The sequence below is a fragment of the Tachypleus tridentatus genome, chromosome 5, assembly GCF_004210375.1.
Source record: "Tachypleus tridentatus isolate NWPU-2018 chromosome 5, ASM421037v1, whole genome shotgun sequence".
NCBI classification, from domain to species: domain Eukaryota; kingdom Metazoa; phylum Arthropoda; class Merostomata; order Xiphosura; family Limulidae; genus Tachypleus; species Tachypleus tridentatus.
Genome location: NC_134829.1, coordinates 45037025 through 45061654, shown reverse-complemented (window position 1 = coordinate 45061654; position 24630 = coordinate 45037025). Strand labels below are relative to the sequence as shown.

Genomic DNA, 24630 nt, shown 5'->3' with positions numbered 1-24630 from the left:
ACGAAGCAAAACTGCAGGAACACCAGATGGCAACCAGACAAAGAAAGTTTGTGTGTAAATCCGATCGCGGCCTTCGCGCACGATCCATTCTGTTGCGCATTAGAATAAAAAATCTGCCATATATGACATTATCAGTGGAGGTTATAGATAATGCATGGTTCTTGGCCTTGAAAGCTCTTTCTGGAATGTTAACTGATTTGATGGTGATGTATGTACCTTTTATATCAACAATAAATAAAAAAAACGTTTGTGGTTTCTTGATTCCAAATCGTGTGTCCTGTTTCTGTTACGTTACAGAAATGCATACACAACTTCGTATAAAAGAAAAAAAAATCTATTAATTTAAAAATCGCACATACACGGTGAAAAAATCTACGTTTTCCCACATGGTAGAAATTGAAATATAAAAAGACAACAAAAAACGTGATAGGTATTGATCATCAAAGAAAACCAGAGATGCTCATATATCAACGACTCCTTTTCTCTCCACTTGCAGTTCAAATGTTTGTTGAGAATAGTACACGAATATAACAGGCCCCGGCATGGCCAGATGGTTAAGGCACTCGACTCGTAATCTGAGGGTTGCGTGTTTGAATACCGTCGCACCAAACATGCTCGCCCCTTCAGCCGTGGGAGCGTTATAATATTACAGTTAATCCCACTATTCGTTGGTAAAAGAGTAGCCCAAGAGTTGGCGGTGGGTGTGGTGATGAATAGCTGCCTTCCCTCTAGTCTTACACTGCTAAATTAAGGACGGCTAGCGCAGATAGCCCTCGTGTAGCTTTGTGCGAAATTTTAAAAAAATAAACAAACGAAAATAAAAAAAATATTCGACTGTCTTAATTTTTGTTCTATCGAGAGAGCCACCTGAAAGAAAGAAAACTTAACGCGCTCTCATTATAAACCTTTTGGTATTAAGTACTAAAATACGTTAAAAATATTTTACAGGTTTCTTTTTTTTTTATAGTTTTTTCCTTTTTATCTAAACTTCTGCTTGTTAAACATCACAATGTCATTCTACTCAGACAAGTGTCGAGGCCGTTAACCCCTTGTTTTAGTTCAACGTCTTTGACATCGGTCTTGTTTATGGCTTCTGTAAGTTAACACAAATCAGCCAGCACAACTTTCTTCTCGCTCACAGTTGGCAAAACTTCTGTGAATTTGTTGCTTCTGACATTTTATGTACACGTTTGGTGAACCAGTAACTAAAACTATTTCTCGTTAATCAGTAACTGAAACTATTTCTAACTAATTAATAACTGGAACTATTTCTAGCTAATTAGTAATTAAAACAATTTCTAGCTAATTAATAACTGAAACTATTTCTAGCTAATTAGCAACTAAAACAATCTCAAGTTAATTAACAACTGACACTATTTAATAATTCGTAAGAGGACGAAATTACTATATTTCCTCCTTATTCGAAAATACTGATAATTGGAAAAGTTAGCCATCAAAGTTTAATTCGAAAGGTAAATCTTACAAAGCTGTTTGTCAAGACAATGATTTATATTAATTGTCCTGTGACAGTTGTGAATTGACGGGTATGATATTCAATGTAAAATAAACATTTAGGTAACAGTGAAAGTTGATGTTATCAACTTTTATTCTACTCATAATTGTATATAAATGTGAACTGGTGATTATCTCGATACTTTTAGTTGAAGAGCTGTACAGATTGTGACAAAAGGAAAAGTTTTAAATAAATTTATTTCTGATGCATACATATATATTTCTTAATGTTGTGTTGTTGTTGATTTAGTGCAAAGCTACACAATAGTTATTTGTACTCTATCCGTCACAAGGAATCAGATCCCCGATTTTAGCGTTGAAAATTATTTTTAAATAGAAAAAAAACGAAAATTCTACCAATTAAAACAAAAAAATAAACATCAAAATCCACTAACTGGCTGTCTTATTCCTTGTAATATGTATATGAGTATATATGTTTAGTCAACAAAGCAGGCGTATCTTACATTTGAGACGCTTTGCTCACCAGCTGCTATTTGTTACTCTCCTCTAATAAAACAACCAGGAATAGTATATTAATCATGCACGCGGAAGATAATTCCATACATTGTACACGGCATTCAAATTATCGTCTCTGCTACAAATGTACGTATGTACATTCACGTGCAGTGACGTATAGTTGCATTTACTGCGGAGTTTTATATCAATATCGTGGTCTTGTTTCATATTTAGAAATATTAATATTAATAAACGGTGGCCCCTCTAAAGAAAGATTTCTGTCGTAAGAGGGCACTATTCAATTGTCGGTTCTCAGAAACTTGCGATAGTTTGTTACTTAGCTCTGAATTACGTAAAGGGATTTCTGTGCGCTCCCCATCGTGGGTATCAAAACCAGACTTTTAGTGTTTTCAATCCTCAGCTTTAACGTTGAGCCATTGAGGATGGGCACTTGTGGTCATAAACAAATTAAGTTTTCAGTATAGCTTTGTCGTATCAAATGAGACGCGCGAATCAGGCTAGCTCATTCAGTGTAGTATTTTAGGCTAATAATAAACTAGTATTCAACTGATGAAAACATTAAAACCTCGAAATAACAAGTCTGAAGTACTTCGCTTTATCATAGAGTCCTTAAAATCGGTTAGTGAGCACATTTATTTCAATAGTTGATATACATAGGTTTATTTTATGGTTAAAACATATTTATTTCAATAGTTTTAACATTAGGTTTATTTCATAGTTAAAACAAAAGTATAAGGTTCTTGTTTAGTGCATCGCCAACGGTTTTATCTCAAATCTGTAACAGCTATACACAAAAGTATTTTTCTTGTTACTTGAGTTAATACAATGTTAACGTATAGTGTCTAAAGGTATATAATCAAAGTTAACGTGTTTCCATGTGAGGCAAGTTTGCTGAATAACCAACAGTTATAGGTTGAAACTGTTAACCCAATTAGAATGACCCATTTTATAGCTTAGGCCTATCTAACAAAATAAAACCTTTTGGGGTCAGCCATGTAGAATATGTTTGAGGGTAAATCTATGAATTAAATAGGCAGTAACATTTGTTGAAATAAAAACTTCCATTTACAGATGGAAATGTGGGTCATCCGTTTTGATAGACTTCAGGGATATTTTACTATCGCAAATTATTTTCTTTACAATTACGTATAACATCCACATTTTACTGTTTTTGCGAGAGTTGACGGACAACCTCTTAGTACCTGGAATTGAAGTCAGAAAAAAAAATGATATCAGTTAAGACAACTGCAGTTCTGGCTTATCTTTGGAAAGTAAGCTGTCAGATGTTATTGGCAACATGACTACCATCATCCCAACATTATTTCTAGTGTTAATAATAATAGTTCTTTAACTGATTCTAACATGTACAGAAACTAATTTATGGTTAAGCATGCTATAAATTGGTTTATAATAACTTAATTTTGATAATATACCTGTTGTTATTTTTTTATTTATCTTATAAACACAAACTTAAAGTCAAAGAGAATATTGAGATATTTTTTATAATTATTTTCTTTAACGCTCCCAAAGGACTACTGGCGCATAGCCTTCTTTAATTTTCTACCTATAGACAAAATTAGGGAAGACAGCCAGTCAGCAGTACTCACCGCCAAGTTTCTCTGTTATTGACTAACAACCCGCGAAATAACAATCCAGCCACAAGAACAAGTCGAGTCCATCGTCGAAAATTTACGAAAAGTTAATATTATCGTTTGCACTTTGATCTGGTATTTATATATGTCTCTGTGACCTTTTTACGAAATTAAATATGTTGGGTTGTGTACTTTGACAAAATTCCAAAATAAATACTTACCCTAAATTCGGTTTTGCATACCTTTGAAAATGCTATATATACTTTTATAATAATTAATCTGTTTACCGGTTCCATGAACACTTATCATAATTAATTAAACTGTTTCTCGGTTCCATGGAATACCTCTGATAATGAATTAAGTTGTTTCTCGGTTCCATGGAATACCTATCATAATGAATTAAGTTGTTTCTCGGTTCCATGGAACACCTATCATAATGAATTAAGTTGTTTCTCGGTTCCATGGAATACCTATCATAATGAATTAAGTTCTTTCTCGGTTCCATGGAATACCTATCATAATGAATTAAGTTGTTTCTCGGTTCCATGGAACACCTATCATAATGAATTAAGTTGTTTCTCGGTTCCATGGAACACCTGTCATAATGAATTAAGTTGTTTCTCGGTTCCATGGAACACCTATCATAATGAATTAAGTTGTTTCTCGGTTCCATGGAACACCTATCATAATGAATTAAGTTGTTTCTCGGTTCCATGGAATACCTATCATAATGAATTAAGTTGTTTCTCGGTTCCATGGAACACCTATCATAATGAATTAAGTTGTTTCTCGGTTCCATGGAACACCTATCATAATGAATTAAGTTGTTTCTCGGTTCCATGGAATACCTATCATAATGAATTAAGTTGTTTCTCGGTTCCATGGAATACCTATCATAATGAATTAAGTTGTTTCTCGGTTCCATGGAATACCTATCATAATGAATTAAGTTATTTCTCGGTTCCATGGAACACCTATCATAATGAATTAAGTTGTTTCTCGGTTCCATGGAACACCTGTCATAATGAATTAAGTTGTTTCTCGGTTCCATGGAACACCTATCATAATGAATTAAGTTGTTTCTCGGTTCCATGGAATACCTATCATAATGAATTAAGTTGTTTCTCGGTTCCATGGAATACCTATCATACTGAATTAAGTTGTTTCTCGGTTCCATGGAATACCTATCATAATGAATTAAGTTGTTTCTCGGTTCCATGGAATACCTATCATAATGAATTAAGTTGTTTTTCGGTTCCATGGAATACCTATCATAATGAATTAAGTTGTTTCTCGGTTCCATGGAACACCTATCATAATGAATTAAGTTGTTTTTCGGTTCCATGGAACACCTATCATAATGAATTAAGTTGTTTCTCGGTTCCATGGAACACCTGTCATAATGAATTAAGTTGTTTCTCGGTCCCATGGAACACCTATCATAATGAATTAAGTTGTTTCTCGGTTCCATGGAATACCTATCATAATGAATTAAGTTGTTTCTCGGTTCCATGGAACACCTATCATAATGAATTAAGTTGTTTCTCGGTTCCATGGAACACCTATCATAATGAATTAAGTTGTTTCTCGGTTCCATGGAACACCTGTCATAATGAATTAAGTTGTTTCTCGGTCCCATGGAACACCTATCATAATGAATTAAGTTGTTTCTCGGTTCCATGGAATACCTATCATAATGAATTAAGTTGTTTCTCGGTTCCATGGAACACCTATCATAATGAATTAAGTTGTTTCTCGGTTCCATGGAACACCTATCATAATGAATTAAGTTGTTTCTCGGTTCCATGGAATACCTATCATAATGAATTAAGTTGTTTCTCGGTTCCATGGAACACCTATCATACTGAATTAAGTTGTTTCTCGGTTCCATGGAACACCTATCATAATGAATTAAGTTGTTTCTCGGTTCCATGGAACACCTGTCATAATGAATTAAGTTGTTTCTCGGTCCCATGGAACACCTATCATAATGAATTAAGTTGTTTCTCGGTTCCATGGAACACCTATCATAATGAATTAAGTTGTTTCTCGGTCCCATGGAACACCTATCATAATGAATTAAGTTGTTTCTCGGTTCCATGGAATACCTATCATAATGAATTAAGTTGTTTCTCGGTTCCATGGAACACCTATGATAATGAATTAAGTTGTTTCTCGGTTCCATGGAATACCTATCATAATGAATTAAGTTGTTTCTCGGTTCCATGGAACACCTATCATAATGAATTAAGTTGTTTCTCGGTTCCATGGAACACCTATGATAATGAATTAAGTTGTTTCTCGGTCCCATGGAACACCTGTCATAATGAATTAAGTTGTTTCTCGGTTCCATGGAACACCTGTCATAATGAATTAAGTTGTTTCTCGGTCCCATGGAACACCTATCATAATGAATTAAGTTGTTTCTCGGTTCCATGGAATACCTATCATAATGAATTAAGTTGTTTCTCGGTTCCATGGAACACCTATCATAATGAATTAAGTTGTTTCTCGGTTCCATGGAACACCTATCATAATGAATTAAGTTGTTTCTCGGTTCCATGGAACACCTATGATAATGAATTAAGTTGTTTCTCGGTCCCATGGAACACCTATCATAATGAATTAAGTTGTTTCTCGGTTCCATGGAATACCTATCATAATGAATTAAGTTGTTTCTTGTGTTTTACTCGAAACTTCATTACCATCACATAATAACTGAAACACAAAAACTAAAACTAAAAATACAGGAATTCTATGTAAGATACTCATCAACAAGATAAATAAAAATGAAAAACACTATCGATCGAAAATCGAACATTATATTTTTTAAACAATAAAAATAAAACATTATTTTATAACTTTATTTCTATTGCGTCCCCACCATTGGCTGAGCGGTAAGTCAAAGGACGTATAATGTTATAAATGTTTCGATGCGGTGGGCACAACAGAGATAGCCCACTGTATAACAGTCTAGCCTAGTAAAAATAAATAAATCCTTGTATTATTATGGAAATCACAATTAATTATTTTCCAGGGTAGCTATAGAGGGCGTATTGGTTCATTTCGATTCTGTTCTCCAAAAGAGGACTAACTGGTCAAAAATTACCTTAGTTAGGACGTTCATGATGTCAGAAAACACGTAGGTTCAAGAAGTATTGATACAAAATGATGAAAACACTATAACCTGAGCGCTTTCGAAAGGTAGATATTTCTTCTTCAAAGGCAAACTGTGAATATCCCACTCTGCACCTGAAGAAGAGTTTGTTTGTTTGTTTTGAATTTCGCGCAAAGCTACACGAAGGCTATCTGCGCTAGCCGTCCCTAATTTAGTAATGTAAGACTAGAGGGAAGGCACCTAGTCATCACCACCTACCGTCAACTCTTAGGCTAGTCTTTTACCAACGAACAGTGAGATTGTTTGTCACATTATAACGCCCTCCCCCACAGCTGAAAGGGCTAAAGTTTATCTTTTTATTGTGATATATATATATGTATATATCAACCTCTCTTCAAACCCATTTTTTTAACCTGAAAATGACCTAGGAAGGTCAAAACGTTGTTCTCTGCTTATCAGTATAAGTGTTAATACCCATACCAGTTGTTCAGAGATACAAGCTGATCAAACTTCTAATAACATTCATTGCAGTTTGTTTGTAGTTAAGCCCTGAGCTACACAATGGACTGTCTGTGCTCTGCCCACCAAGGGTATGGAACCTCGGAACCCCGCAGACTGGAGGGGGAAGCGAATTTATTTTGTTCAATATTTAAAATCCTAGATAATACTACTTACTACAGTTACATGGTGACCCTAAACTACTGATTCACTGTGTTGTAACTACCGTAAAACTAATGTAAGTAATAGGCTTAACTCTGAATATCTCTCTGAATGGAATATTCTAATTATTATTATTGGATATTTATTTTCGGCATGAAATATTTTGTTCCAAGTGTTAATTTAGAACTGTATTAGATTCTGTACAGACTGTAACAGTCCTGTTAAGTTGTGAAACAGTTTGTTTGTACTCAGTCACAAAGCTACATAGTAGACTATCTATTCTCTGTTCACCACGAGTATCGAAACCAGGTTTCTAGTCTTGTTAAGTCCACGTAATTCTTTACATAGAAAGATATACCTTTAATCTTGAATCATTTGTTTCTCTAACTCTAGTTAAGACCGTTTTCACTTTTTATTTTCCAAACTTATTATGTGGTTCCTTATTGATATGGCTCAGCATGGCCAGGTGGGTTAAGGCGTTCGACTCGTAATCTGATGGTTGCAATTTCGAATCCCTGTCGCACCAAACATGCTCGCCCTTTCAGCCATGGGGTCGTTATAATGTGACTTTCAATTCAACTATTCGTTGGTAAAAGAGTAGCCCAGTAGTTGGCGGTAGGTGGTGATGACTAGTTGCCTTCCTTCTAGTCTAACACTGCTAAATTAGGGATGGCTAGCGCAGATAGCCCTCATGTAGCTTTTCGCGAAATTCCAAAACAAATAAACAATCCTTATTGATAAAATATTGGAATTCACCGTCTTTATTTATTTCGAAGGCTTCAACAGGTTAGCCATAGTATTAAAGAATACTGTAACAAGTTTAGGAAATATATACAGCTTATATGAACTATACTTTGAACAAATATTATGGTTTAAGTCCGCCTCACAACTTTCTGCCATCGTCGTATGTACAAACTAGGGTGATCCTTCCATAAAAACTACAGAGCAGGATAATAAGTAGGTATAAAAACCTATATCTAATTTAACGTAAACAAGGACAACCGGTTCACAAGTTTCTAGAGGGGTTAGTCCTTGCTGTCAGTCGTGTGATGTCGAGTGGAAAATTCAGATGTTCTAAACACATGTTTTTGTACGGTAATGGGTTTAGATAGTAGACCATGAATACCCCCGACTGTGATATTAAAATATAACGTGGTTATTTCGGGTTGGTGTTTAAAGGGTGGAGGACACACTTTAAAATAAACATAACATATACAAAAACCTAATTAGAATAATACATATAAAGAAAAGGAAGTTACTCGAGTAGATTGTGGGGACGATAGTACGAAAAGAAGTTAGAAAGGGACTTGGAAAGTGTAAACCCTTATTCATTAAACTGTTGAGTGCCGTAGACGAGATAACTCGTCCAAGCCGATCGGTAACACAGAGCCACGGACGAATTAATTCCTTCTCAATACTGTGTTTTCAATGCGTGTTTGAAGATATGCATTTGACCTACTTACAAATCGTTTCACTTTCGATCCAAAATGGCGTCGCGAAAAAAGTTACAAAATAAAGAACCATTAGAGTTGTATTTTGAACTTGGTTTGAAGTTGCCGTAGCAGCTGAAATACTTGGCAGTCAACAGGTTCAACTGAAGGCGTGATCATGGGCATATTGCACATATCAACCCGAATCAACAATCGTTTCTAAACAAGAAATCGACTAGGTACTAAACCTAATCCCGGTGAGACATTTGTGGTAATACACGACAATACAAATAAATCGTTTAAAGCTTATATGCTACATTTCATTTTTCTGAATGTCTTATATCTTATCTTTTAGTTTTCTGGATGTCTTATTAATACAAAGACAAACAGACTGTACAAAAAAAAATCGTTATTGTATTTTGCAATATTAAAATATTGTTTGACAACCTTTAATATATCGATATTCTGAATGTACGAATTACTTCCTCTTAAGTAAGGGTTAGTGATGTATAACCCTGTAAGGTGATTTTACCTTGTTCTGTCAGGGTGCACTGCAGAAATATTTTAGTACGAAATGGTGTTTTTGATATGTTTTTTTTTATAAACTTTATATTTGTGGTTAGTTGTAATTGTGACAGCTTATTTCTGGGAAGTGGTTTATATTAATATAGATTGAGATATATCTGTAATTACATGGAATATACATGATATCCGCATTGCGTTCACATTTGTTTACCGTTAATTATCGCATTAGTGAAGAGAAAAGGTAACAATTAATAATCTACATAAGGGCCTGGCATGGCTAGGTGGGTTAAGGCCCCGGCACGGCCAGGTGGGTTAAGGCATGCGACTCGTAATCTGAAGGTCGCGGGTTCACGTCCCCGTCGCACTAAACATGCTCGCCTTTTCAGCCATGGGGGCGTTATAACGTGACGGTCAATCCCACTATTCGTTGGTAAAAGAGTAGCCCAAGAGTTGGCGGTGGGTGGTGATGACAAGCTGCCTTCACCCTAATCTACACTGCTAGATTAGGGTCGGCTAGGGCAGATAGTCCTCGTGTAACTTTGCACGAAATTCAAAACAAACAAACAAACCTACATAGTAAATTCCTAAGAAGTCACAATTATTATATAATTCGCCCATTTCAACTAAACGTGATAAAAAGGCCGTCACACGATAATTTAATAGTTTTAAATTAATAAATTATAGTACACAGTTTGTTTTATTTTCAGGGGGAAGAGATACTGAAAAACGACAGAGTTTAAACCTATGGAACTCGGTGATCGAGTTAGATTTGTACATTGCAATCCGACCATGACACGTTCCTATAGGCTGAACCATTGTTGTTACTTGTATTAAAAATAATTTTCGACTGTTCGGCTAGTAGAATTTTCACTTAAGTAATAAATTTTAAATAATTTAGTTTAACACTTATGACATTTTGTAAATATATTAATAGTATTTTTTTTAACTTTCGGTTTTCTATGGTTTGATAAGCTAAAACGAAATAAGACAATATAAAAAATACCTTTCAGAAGTATTGTTTGTTTTTGAATTTCACACAAAGCTACACGAGGGCTATCTGCGCTAGCCGTCCATAATTTAGCAGTGTAAGACTAGAGGGAAGGCAGATAGTCATCAACACCTACCACTAACTCTTGGGCTACTCATTTACCAACAAATAGTGGAATTGACTTATATTATAAGGCCCCAACGGCTGAAAGAGCGAGCATGTTTGTTGTGACGGGGATTTAAACCCGCGGATTATGAGTCGAGTACCTTAACCACCTGGCGGTCTCAGTAGTAACGTAAGTTAAAGTGGCTAATACCCTTTTCAATGATGTTAAAGTACAGAACTACTAATATTTATGGTAGTGTTAGCTAAAGTACTTTATAATGGATGACTATCTTTATAGTGACCTGATTTAAAACATCCGTAGTAACATCCATTCGTGGATAATAATTATTTCTTCTGACTTAAGCAAAGATGTCACTCGATCACGAATAACATCGGGTTACCAAATTAAGTCTGTAACTATATCATCTGTTAAACAATTATTAGAACGGACCTGCAAACAACAAACCGTTATTTACTCCTATGAACGTGTTGTTTTTGTTTCGTCTTTTTTACGATACTTTAACACCTCGATGTTATGTTCAATAGTTCAGAAAACAATTTAAAACCTGAACCTTTTTTACACCTTAGTTGTGTAATATGACAAAAAGAAGTTACCGATGGATGGTATATTTAGACCTCCACCCACTTTGCACGAGATGGAAGCCGTATTTTGCTTTAGGGTTCGCGTGCTTCACGTTTCACCGAGGTAAATATACAAGAAAGAAAAAAAACAAGAGCACGAGGAAAGGTGGTAGGCACCTGAAAAAAGAACAAGGTACAATAGACGGTCAGAGAGCGAGACTGGTTATGTGGAGAGGAGGTAATAAAGATAAAAATATATAATGTAGAATAATAAAGTAGTGTGAGCTGAAGTTTATACTTAGAACAGAGTTTAGATAGACAGATAGATAAATACATAGATAGACAGATACATATATATATACGGAGAGAAAGATAGAGAGATATAGAGATAGTCAGACACATAGATACAAATAGAAACATAAACAGAGAGACAGATATATAAATATAGAGATAGACAGATAGATACAAATAGATACATATAAACAGATATACAGAGAGACAGATAAATAGCTATAGAGATAGACAGACAGATAGAGGCACATAGATGGATATATAGAGAAATAGACAGGTAAGGTCATAACACACTTTGACACACGTATAGCTACAGTCTGAGGAATATGATAATTATAACCTGGAAAGAATGTTGTCGAAACGCCTTAAAATATTTGCATATTCTGAGCTACACCCAGAAACATAAACACTAGATGTTGCTCGGTGCTAAGCAGTTGGTTTGTCTGTTTCTCGTGTAGTATAAAACATTATAATTTTACTTTGTAATGTTTTTTTTTAAGAGAGACGGAATGAAATTTTACGAAAATCAATATAAAATCACGAGAATTCAAGTATTCGAATTATAAACTAACTTGAAGAACTTATTTTATAACTTAATCAGTAGGAGATAATATTTTAAACTGTGTATTCATCGTGTATACTTTCGCATCTTTTTTTCTTTCATCTTAAAAACGAACATATACCTTGAACAAAATGGCGTCGGCACGTTATTCTGTGTGAAATCCACTGTTAATTCAAATTATCACAGTGAGAGCTACTTAAGTAGAAATGTAATTAATAGAAGCTTATTAAAAGCAACTTGCAAATACAAATCAAACAAGTTGTCTTGGCTGATGACGTAGGCACGACATTATATCACAATAATGTTACTTATTATTATATCCAACCACGCCTCATCGTTGTGACCTTGGGAAAATTCTTTATTCCAATTACCCCAACCTACCTACTTATAAAATGGGTATCACCTAACGGTTAGTGTTAACCCGTAATGGGCTGGTAACCCATTCAGTAAGGTCGTGGTTATTTTCTCTTCCATTTGTGCTAAATAACTCGTATTGAAACACTGGCCCCATGGTTTGGATTGAAACAGAATTACACTATCTTAACTTTTAATATCAATTTTGGAATTTTAGAACTGTTCATTTCAAAGTAGAAATTATTACAAAATTAAAAATGATTGTACATACATTATGCCCCCCAATGGCGGCTTAGTTCTTATAACGCTAAAAATCTGATTTCGATACCGAATGTGAGCAGAGCACCTAACAACGAACAGTATTAGTGTTTGTTTGTTTGTTTTTGAATTTCGCACAAAGCTACTCGAGGGCTATCTGCGCTAGCCGTACCTAATTTAGCAGTGTAAAACTAGAGGGAAGGCAGCTAGTCATCACCACCCACCACCAACTCTTGGGCTACTCCTTTACCAACGAAAAGTGGGATTGACCGTAACATTATAACGCCCCCACGACTGAAAGGGCGAGCATGTTTGGCGTGAAGGGGATGCGAACCCGCGACACTCAGATTACGAGTCGCACGCCTTAACACGCTTGGCCATGCCGGGCCCAGTATTAGTGTACAAACAGTTTATATTCATTATGCTACTTTGATATTTGTGAATTCGCTACGTTGTTTGTTTATTAGTGTTGAACTAAAACAAGGTCTAATAATACATACGATCTATACATAGCTGATTAATATTACCTAAATCTTAAGATGTCTGATCGAATACCTAATAACACTTGTACAATGTAATAAAACTTTACTCCAAAATTAAAAGAAAGAGAAGTTTTTAAAATTAAAATAGGTGTTATATACACAAGTAGGTCAACTGCATGCGGTCCTTATGATTAATTATAGCTAGAGCATGTAACGTAACATTATTTAAGGTCGTAGGTGACGTGAGGTATTTAATAAGTGCAAAGTACTGAACTGATCTAACCTTCAGTTGTAAGGAAAAAAGACCACTTGAGCAAACAATGCCCACATTGTCTGAGAGGTGTAAAAGGACAGTCCATAAAGGCTGGGTGTAACATTGTGATTAACATGCTCCGAAGGTGAATCCAAAAGTTCATAGTTCAGGGCTTTTTTTTTTAGCAAAAAAAAAACAACAACAAAAAACGCGCTCCGCCTTTTAGGTCGTGTGTGTGCTATAAGAGAGATTGTCTTATCCCGTTGTTCGATCACTCGGTAGCAGTCCAAGAGCTGGTGTTAGGTGTTGCAACAGTTGGTGTTAGGTTTTGTTTACTAGCTGCCTTCCTTTTAACTTGTCACTTCAAAAGTCGGAGCATCTGTATGCAGATAACCATTTATGTAGCTTTATCTGTAAAAATTCTGAAATGAACAAACAAAATTAAATGACAGAACTTTTTGTGTGGATGCACGTGCGCGCAGATCGAGATTTAAGGGATTGTTTCGTCATGGTATCAATAAAAACAAAACTGTTTTGAGTGCGGACCAATAGATGCGACGCCAGTTTATTATTTCACCAATGAAAATAAACTGAAGAGAATAGAATAACAGTGTAGCCAATTTAAATAGTGTTAGAAATTTATTTATTTTTTTTGAAATGATGGGAGAGTGAACAGCTATATATGATTTATGTGGAACCACGTACACGCTTGTGAAATATCTTATTTCTTGAAAATGTATCCTAACAGATAAATCATATAAAGGTTATATATGTGTTAGTGAATATTCTCATATTAATAACTGCAAACATCCTTGAAACTAAGTTGATTTAATGTGGAAGATTTTTTTCAGATTTACAACAGATCTAAAACTATATTACTAAATATTTAAGGTTTAACATAACGGGATGTATTTAGTGTGAGTGTAAATTACGTATAAAATAAACTGAAATTGAGCAGCGATAAACAAATGTGTTATTTATAATAAATGTTTGGTTTGTTTTGAATATCGCGCAAAGCTACACGAGGGCTATCTGCGCTAACCGTCCCTAATTTAGTAGTGCAAGTCTAGAGGGAAGGCCGCTGGTAATCACAACCCACCGTCAACGCTTGGGCTACTCTTTTACCAACGAATAGTGAGATTGATTGTCACATTATAATTCCCATTGCTGAAGAGGCAAGCGTGTTTGGTGCGACGGGGATTCGAACCCGCGACCCTCAAATTAGGAGTCGAACCACTTAACCCACCTGGCCATGCCGGGGCTTTAAGAAATGCTCTCACAAAAAAAAAAAAAAACTTGAACGGTTAAGAAGAATTTTAATTTAATACAACTCCAGAAGAGGTCGCTCACTATCTTACAAAAATAAAACAGAAAAAAAAAAACCCTTGTGGTTTGTGTGTTTTCTCAGAACAATTTTTATTAGCATGCGAATAAAACGAAAGAAAAACATTTGTTCAATAATAGCCAGATTCGGAAAGCTATCCTACGTACAAATTGGACGAAATCAGGTTTGTTTAGGTTATAAAATAAGAATGAAAAAGATAACCATGTTTTTCCGTTTCTTCCTTATTATTTACAATCACCTTTTGTTTCGTGAGTTTATTGAATGTGGTGAATGACCAGAAAATTATACTTCTTTTTCTTTAGCTAAGTAGCTACCGTTACATTAATTTATAGCTTAGCATTGACCGCTTATTCACCCCAGGCTTATAGTTTTAAATGAAATGAACCTCGCACGGTCAAATCCCTTATCTTTCCTCATTGTTTCTAGCCTTAGTCCTTTCCTCCGCTTGTTTTTTAACTCTTACTAAGATAGGACGGGAGGTAGTTTTGGTTGTAGCTAATGAAATTACAACCAAATTCTAGCTCGGTTGCTGAACGACCGGCAAGCAACAGGTAAAGATGATTTGTTTATATGTTTTGAATTTCACGTAAAGCAACACGCGGGCTATTTGCTCTAACCATTCCTAATTTAGCAGTGTAAGATTAGAGGGAAGACAGCCAGTCATCTCCACCCGCCGCCATCACTTGGGCTACTTTTTTACCAATGAATACTGGGATTGGCTGTAACGTTATAACGCCCCCACTGCTGAAAGGACCACCACGTTTAGTGTGATGGGGATTCGAATCCACGACCACCAGATTACGGGTCGAGCGCTCTAACCAGCTGGGTATTCTGGGTAAAGATGAAATATCTTAATACTTGAAATGTAAACGTTTGCCTTTAGTAATCGTTGGTGCGATTATCTCACTCGTCATCACGACAAATATTTTATGGTAAATCAATTAAAAAAGTAGGTTTTGAACTTCTAATAACTCGACGTTAATAATTCCATAATTACCTTTTGAAAAGTTGTTCATTCATAAATCTTTAATCTTATCAGAAACTGAATTAATATTTAAAGACTTGAGCAGTTTTCTTAGCATGCTCATTAAGAAAGCTTGAGACACTTTGAATTGTCGTAAAATTTAAATTTATCAAGTAACTCGAGAATTCTAGAATATTCTACGCTAGTTTAAAAAAAACAACACTGAAATATTCATAAACAAGCTGAGGTACCCGTCCTTTGTCCGGATTATGAAGTTAAGAAAATATAGTGGCGGATACTACGATAAATAGCATAAAGATCCTAATTCCGTACAGTTTGTTTATAAAGTAACGTATTATTACAGTATTCATTATTACCTCACCAAATGTTTTGTAAAAACTTCAAGAATTCAACATATATACATATTTACTTGAAACATGGTACACACTGAACAATGGTCAAAGTACCTGTTTAGGAAGACGTAGGGGTGCTTTCTGTCACCCGCTTTCACCACCCAGATCTTAATGACATTTCCTTACACAGTACTCACGGTCATTGGACGAATAAGTGTCTTAAGGACCGAAGTTGTAAGGTTACAGGTCAAAGTAGAAAGTGGGTATAACTCAAAAAGCAGTTCTTCGTTTCGGCCTTATGGTGGCTGTTGGAATATAAACTTCATCTGAATTCATGTATTATTGTAATAGTGGTAGTTGTATTTTTTAATTGAATTCATGTATTATTGTAATAGCGGTAGTCGTATTTTTTAATTGAATTCATGTATTATTGTAATAGTGGTAGTCGTATTTTTTCATTGAATTCTTCCATAAAGAATACGAGCTCAATCTCTGAAATATATAAAAAGTTTATATGCCCTCTCCCCATACTGTGTGTATATTGTGCTATAGAAAATATAATAGTCTTTTTTAATAAGACTGGTTCGTTATATGTAGTTAATGTCATGTTACGTCAAAGATAATAAATGGTCAAAAACGACACTTGGAAGTAGAGATGTTTTCAGTCCCAAATAACACGCTCCTTGTTTTAATCTATAATCCCACAGAGTTTGTTTGAAGTTTGCCAAGCAACCTAGAAGTAGTTAGATAACGGACAGACAAACATATACATGGATTTTTGTGTGTGCTATATGTGTACATAGAAAATGGTTCGCCATTTAAAAATGTAGTTAATGTTAAAGATAATAAATGATCAGTAACAACAATAATGGAAAGTAGAGGGGTTTTCAGTCCCAAATAGCATACCCCCTGTTCCAACCTATCGTCCCACAATGTTTCTTTGAAATTGGCCAAGCAACCAAGAAGTAGTTAGATAACGGACAGACATACATATACATGGTTTTTTGTTTGTTCTGTTTGTATATAAAATGAGAATCGAAAAGAAAAAGATGTGTTAAAGCTAGCAGAGTCTTGACATAACATTTTGTCACACACTAACTTTAAAACAATGTTTTAACCGTTGTTTGTAATTTCAAAACAGTTTATCAGGAAAGCATTCAAATTATTTCAATGTAAACTTTATTTGGTATTTTTCCTCTCTTTATAATTTTACTGGAGTTCCTAGCAGAATGAATTATTATGTGTACATAGTTAACTCCCATCGAGTGATTTTTAAAATATCTAATTTTTAAAACAATTCAATTTGTGATAAATAAAACCACACATAACAACTGTTAATTTCTTATTGTTAAAAAATAACGTGGCAACACTGAGTACATATTAGTAAATTTTGCAGAAAAATCAAACCATATTAATATTAATAGAGATATATATACATATATTGTGATTTCAATTAATTTTCAAACAAGGCCATTTCAAACAAAACTTTTTAATCGTGGTTGTTAAGCGACTTTCTTTAATTTTATGAAAAGCTTCAAACTATTCATTTTGTTTATGTTTTGTTAGGTGCTTGGAAAAATAAATATAATCGAACGGTAAGCTATTGGTTCGTTAAATATTCTCAAGTATATATATTTATATTTTTGATGTAGTTACTAAAATTTGTAATTTCACCATTAGAGGCCGCCACAAGCAAGTACATGAATAACAGTATTCTACTAAATCTACCAGTAGGTTGAATCGCTCCAGTGTACTCCAAATTAGATGACTCCCTTATAAAAGTAAAATTATCTACGTTAGTGAAATTAGTGATTGTGACGTTTTTATGTTTATCATATCGACGCACGAGGAGGTTAATGTATATCTTGTCGTTACAGAAATCATATAACATAAAAATATAAATGTTAAATGTATTAGAAGCGAATTACACGCACACTATGTATATTCGAGACCAATTATAAGCTACTACAAGGTTATACCGAAGTTTAACGATTTAGCGCGTGCTGTTGACCTAAATAAAATAAATTCATTGATCCTCCTAAAACCATAAGTTTTACAAAGCATCATGTATTGCTCTTAGTCCAACTGAGTGTTGACCATTAATAAAGATAATATATAGTTAATTTGACTAACTATCTGTAGCAAGCAAATATTTAATACTTAATATTATTTATATACTGTTTCTACAAATAAACGACAGATGGCAGCCACATCACTTTCCTTTCTAATATTTTCAAGTAAACGCATAAATGAAAAGTTTAGTAAGTAAGTTGATTAATTTATATACCATGGTCAGCTAGAAGTGCTTATGCTTGTAAAGCATATTTGTAATATGAAAAAAAACTCTTCTTAAAGGTGAAAACGTCTCAATTATTTTCCGATGAGAGTTTTTTGGCGAAGAAGCAGGTTGTATTGTTGACGGAAATTGTAGGTGTTGACTTAGTAATTTCTCTGCAGAAATTATATTCTTTGCTTTGGTATTAAGCATAAAAATTACAGAAAGGACTATATTTACTCTGTTCCTCCCTGATATAAATCCGCAGACATACCACTGTTCCACTGGGGATAGAGGAGAAGATATTTTATAAATATCTTTCTGTTGTTTGACATGAAAAGTTTTAAATTTTACTGTTACAAGTCTTTATTAGTGGGTTTTAAAACTTTATATGAACATTTCATCAGAGTTTTGACGTCAAACAAATATTTAATTATACTGGAAACCCTGTTCGAATTGTCTCGCGAGTAGAATTGATACGATGACCGGACCTGGCCTCAATGGAGGTATTTGTGTACAACTTGCAGGCATAGACTGATTCTTCTTCAACCATTCAAGTTCGGTTTGAGTTCATTCTTCACGATCGTTTTGTGCAAAATTATTTAATACTTGTTAAATATTAATTTCGATCTAATCGTTTACAGCTCAACGAGGAAATTAAATTCACAATATGTTTATATAACTGTATCAGTGCACGTGGTTTTACTTGATAATTTGAATAGTTTCTCTTGTTAATTAGTCACAATTCGACCACACGTTTGTGTAACCCGTTTCAATTCATGTGCCTCCCATTGGCCCAACGAAATGTCTACAAACTTACAACGCTAGAAACCTGGTTTCGATACCTCTGGTGGACAGAGCACACATTGTGTAGATCTGTGCTTAATACCAAACAACAACTACTTTTCTTTTTAAAATGTCTTAATTCAGTTTCATGCAGTTGGAGTAAAAGTTATAGATTGGATTGATTTAAAAAAAGCCAACCTTTTTATAAATCATAGAAATTGTACATCTTTTGTCTCCTTAGTGGGAAAACACTTCAATTTTAAACATTTCAAACAAACTGTTTTCTTCTTTTATACATAATGAGGGAGAACAGGGTAATAAACCACAAAAACTTTATATCAAACATTTCTTGTACGTTAATCTACATATTCATTCGTAAAATAAAGTGGTAAATACCACAGTAATTTTCACTTAAAATTCACCGCAAAATCATTAGATATTCAGCCACAGAGTCGATAGATATTCAGTCAAAGAGTCATTCAATACTCAGCCATAGCATAGAGTTGATAGATATTCAGCCACAGAGTAATACAATATTCAGTCAAAGAGTCATTTGATACTCAGCCATAGCATAGAGTCGATAGATATTCTGCCACAGAGTAGTACAATATTCAGTCAAAGAGTCATTTGATACTCAGCCATAGCATAGAGTCGATAGATATTCAGCCACAGAGTAATGATATATTTAGTCAAAGAGTCATTCAATACTCAGCCATAGCATAGAGTTGATAGATATTCAGCCACAGAATAGTACAATATTCAGTAAAAGAGTCATTTGATACTCAGCCATAGCATAGAGTCGATAGATATTCAGCCACAGAGTAGTACAATATTCAGTCAAAGAGTCATTTGATACTCAGCCATAGCATAGAGTCGATAGATATTCAGCCACAGAGTAATGATATATTCAGTCAAAGAGTCATTTGATACTCAGCCATAGCATAGAGTCGATAGATATTCAGCCACAGAGTAATGATATATTCAGTCAAAGAGTCATTTGATACTCAGCCATAGCATAGAGTCGATAGATATTCAGCCACAGAGTAGTACAATATTCAGTCAAAGAGTCATTTGATACTCAGCCATAGCATAGAGTCGATAGATATTCAGCCACAGAGTAATGATATATTCAGTCAAAGAGTCATTTGATACTCAGCCATAGCATAGAGTCGATAGATATTCAGCCACAGAGTAATGATATATTCAGTCAAAGAGTCATTTGATACTCAGCCATAGCATAGAGTCGATAGATATTCAGCCACAGAGTAATGATATATTCAGTCAAAGAGTCATTTGATACTCAGCCATAGCATAGAGTCGATAGATATTCAGCCACAGAGTAATGCAATATTCAGTCAAAGAGTCATTTGATACTCAGCCATAGCATAGAGTCGATAGATATTCAGCCACAGAGTAATGATATATTCAGTCAAAGAGTCATTTGATACTCAGCCATAGCATAGAGTCGATAGATATTCAGCCACAGAGTTGTTAGATATTTAACTGTGAAGTTATTAGATATTTAAAACTAGTGGTTCTAAAGGTTATCATGACATCTGAACCATATTTGTTCTAAGTTATGTTATGTTTCACTGAATGTTCTTACCATAACTGGTTAGTATTTCTATAACCTTGTTAAAACATCTGGAAATGGTGTTGTTGTGACATTGTTTAATGTAATGGTTTCCAAACTGTGTGTCGGGGCAAGTTGCTAGAGGTGTCACAAAAGCTTCACTAAACAAAGAATAATTAAGAACAGACACACCTAAAAACAATCCACAATAAATATTCTAATCCAGGTGAGTGGGTTAGGATGTCGTCAATGAGAAACGTTCGGAAACCGCTGGTTTAATTATATAAACGTCGTATGTTTCGAATAGCAAAATTATTGATTCTGATTGCCTTTTATATTGCATTATATACTGACAGTTTAGCTGCACGTGATTTTATAGCTTATAGATGGGGCCGCTTGACCTAATGGTTACAATTTCAGAACTATGAATCTGGAAGTTAATGTCCCATGAGGCTTTGCACTATGAGGCTGTGAGTGCGCTCTAAGTTATATTCCGTTATTTGGGCAAAAACCACACTCTGATTATTTACTTCAGCTATCACAGTTTTGAAGTGATACAGTAGAGGTTTGGTTTGTTTTGAATTTCGCGCAAAGCTACACGAGGGCTATCTGCGCTAGCTGTTCCTAATTTAGCAATGTAAGACTAGAGGGAAGAGAGCTAGTCATCACCACCCACCACCAAGCCTTGGGCTACTCTTTTACCAACGAGCAGTGAGATTGACTGTCACATTATAATACACCCACGGCTGAAAGGGCGAGCATGTTTAGTGTTTAACGGGGATTCGAACCCGCAACCTTCAGATCACGAGTCGAGTGCTTTAGCCATCTGACCGTGCTTGGCCTATAGTACAGGGAAGAAAGCTAGTCAGTTCATGGGCTACGTTAATTAAAAAATGCAAAAAATTGACCCGTCAACTTTATCAATATTATCAAGCACCTACGACCTCAAAATACAAAACGTAATTTCATGAGACCATGAGACCTTTAGTTTCACATTATAACATAATAATCACAGGACCACGTCTGTCCCATACAACTAGTCAAATCGCACTATTAAATCAATTAAAAGTAGACCAATAGCTGGCGATGGGGTGTAGTTGACTAAGTGCCTTCATTCTAGAGATCAAAATTTAGAACTGTTATGCGAAGATAGCCCTTGAGTAGATTTTCGCAAAATTCTGAAACAAAGTAAAAATATTCAAAGTTTAATAATGTTATATTAAGCTGTTATGTTTCATCTACATGAATCGACGCCTACAGGCAGGTAATCGAATTTATAATACCTACATTAACCCGTATTACACTATTGTTAAACCAATTGAAAATAATAATTAGAAAAGGCCTTCCAAGCGACGTCTTTATATTAGTGTATTGATGAATATATCCAACAGATGTCGCTCGTGTAGTAAACATGTTTTTTTTTAATCATAAAACTCCTCGTGAAAAACTGAATTTTAAGCATCAATGACTATTGCAAGCATGTTTGGTGTGACGGGGATTCGAACCTGCGACCCGCCTTAATCACCTGACCAAGCCGGGCCTAGAAAATTAGGACTTAGAATTATAGTTTTCTAATTACTAATATTTTTCAAATAAGGCTTAAAGTTCACCATAGATGATTACAGATGAAGACTAATTACACGAAAGTGGTTTACAGAAAATCAATTCCATTTTTTCCTTCAAAATTAGAGAGGAATTGTAGGTGGCTCATTTAATTTTGCGTCGCGCCAAACATGCTCGCCCTTTCAGCCATGGGGGCGTTATAATGTTACGGTCAATCCCACTATTCGTTGGTAAAAGAGTTGGCGGTGGGTGGTGATGACTATCTGCCTTCCTTCTAGTCTTACACTGCTAAATTAGGGACGGGTAGCACAGATAGCCCTTGAGTAGCTTTGTGCGAAATTAAAAAACAAACAAAACAAACATTTAATTTTGTAAAATAGTGCAATGATAAATTTTGTGTTGCTAGGACTAATGAGTATGAAGTAATGCTGTTTCACAGAACGTTAGTGTAAGAAAATATTTATTAAAATAGTTGGTTGTTTTTTAATATTAACACATAAGTTAGTGAGTTCTATCGTTCACTTACTTTAATATTTTGATATAAACTTTTCAGAAAAGAAAAAAAAAATGTAAACGTGTATGCGCTAAATCGTATTCAAGGCGTGGTGATACAGAATAGTCAGGCGTCGACGAAGGTCCTGTTTTGGTTCAAGGCCGCTAATTATTATTATCTGTGTATGTGTTACTGATATTACTTGGGTTTTAAATTGTACGTTAGAGATCCAATTCGTCTTTCGCTCTTTTCCTTTTTTTTGCAATACGTTGCTCAAGAAGAGCACAAGGTTAGTACACGTGTTGAATTTTGTGTTGAGATCTAAAAACAAAGGCTTCTTTGTACATCAAAATAGGATTTGCAGGAAATAACTCGAAAGTTTTGTTTTTTTTTCTTTAGAAACATTCACAAGTTATGATGTTTTCAAATTAAAAGTATCTATGACCTCGTGCCAGTTTTTGCGTTTACAGTATATTGGTTTTGTCATGCGCGTGTGCACGTGAATGGGTGTGTTTATTTTAAAGCTATCATTAGAATATTTTGAGACGATTTTTTTATTTAAATTACTTCTTAAAAAAAAACATTTCTTATTTGCGCTTGTTAATATACAGTAATTGTTAATGTAGATAATTTGGAGCCAGGGGTTTAGAAAATGGCCTCAGAGCGAAATCTCACAAAATTTCCTAAGCAAGTAAAACAAAGCCAAATAAATAAATTTAGCTTACTCTATGGCGAATTAAAAAGGATTTAAAATTCCATAAGGGTTATAGACACATCACCATTATAAGAGGCCTAACTGTGGAAGTAATAACTGACAATATTTTTGTTTGTTTGTTTTTTAATTTCGCGCAAAGCTACACAAGGGCTATCTGCACTAGCTGTCCCTAATTGAACAGTGTAAGACTAGAGGAATGGCAACTAGTCATCACCACCTACCGCCAACACTTGGGATACTCTTTTACCACTGAACAGTGAGATTGACCGTCACATTATATCGCCTCCACGACTGAAAGAGCGAGCATATTTGATGCGATAGGGATTCGAATCCGCTACCCTCAAATTACGAGTCGAACGCCTTAATCCACCTGGCCATGCCGGGCCTTGACAAACTTAACTGCTTAAGTACATGTGTCTTTAAGTCCAAGTCAAAAGTTTGTGAACAAAACAAAGGAAATGTTCTATATTTCCTGAAATGTTCTTTGTTTCTTGATGTTTTTATCATCTCTGTGGGGCAGAAAAGATCTAAAACAAAAATCCATTGTATACATTGAACAGTTTCCAATAATCAAAAAACAAAACAAAGCAAAAACAGTAATCGAGCCAGCCAGTTGTGACTGATGAATGCTAACACATATACATAAGAAATCACAAAGACTGAAAGTTACTTATCGTAGAAAGGTTGGACACGACTCCTTCGTTGGATGCTTTTGTACATTAGGCCCGGCATGGCCAAGTGTGTTAAGCGTTCGACTTGTAATGCGAGGGTCGCGGGTTCGAATCCAGGTCGCACCAAACATGCTCGCCCTTTCAGCCGTGGGGGCGTTATAATGTTACGGTCAATCCCACTATTTGTTGGTAAAAGAGTAGCCCAAGAGTTGGCGGTGGGTGGTGATGACTAGGTGCCTTCCTTCTTGTCTTACACTGCTAAATTAGGGACGGCTAGCGCAGATAGCCCTCATGTAGCTTGACGCGAAATTCATAATTCAAACAAACGCACAATGTCGATTATTAAGCTGAGAACACCAAGGTTAAACCTCATTTTTCGCTGAGCTACAAATACAAGTTTTCGTAAATAATATCTTTATCACTAAGGAATAACGAAAAATGTTTTGTTTGTCAAAATGACAAACGTATTTGAGAAAAATCATGAACAAACCTAAACCGATTTTATTTGCTTTTCCAATGAGACAGCTGTGGCGTAAACCGTCACGTCAAATATCAAATTACGTTTATTAATTCCTACGTCACAACGTTACTGAATAATGCTATTATTATTATGTGTTTTATTTATTTATGGTAACTTTAAAAAATATACTTATTCCTGTGTTAACTGTAAAACGTTTTGTCTCAATTTCCAAAAGATAATTTC

At 34.9% G+C, this 24630-nt stretch overlaps 1 protein-coding gene across 4 annotated transcripts in view; it reads left to right on the top strand.

The window, feature by feature from the left end:
• LOC143251063 (uncharacterized) overlaps positions 1 to 24630 on the top strand; it is a 93901-nt gene that overhangs the window by 11550 nt on the left and 57721 nt on the right. The window contains exon 1 of one of the 4 annotated variants that reach the window (XM_076502414.1): positions 2316 to 2607. The exons of 2 other annotated variants lie outside the window; for them this stretch is intronic. The gene's annotated coding sequence lies outside the window, so the exon portion shown is untranslated. Of the gene's footprint in view, positions 1 to 2315; positions 2608 to 8482; positions 9047 to 24630 lie in introns of those variants that run through there. One more of the 4 variants, XM_076502415.1, reaches the window with a different exon arrangement.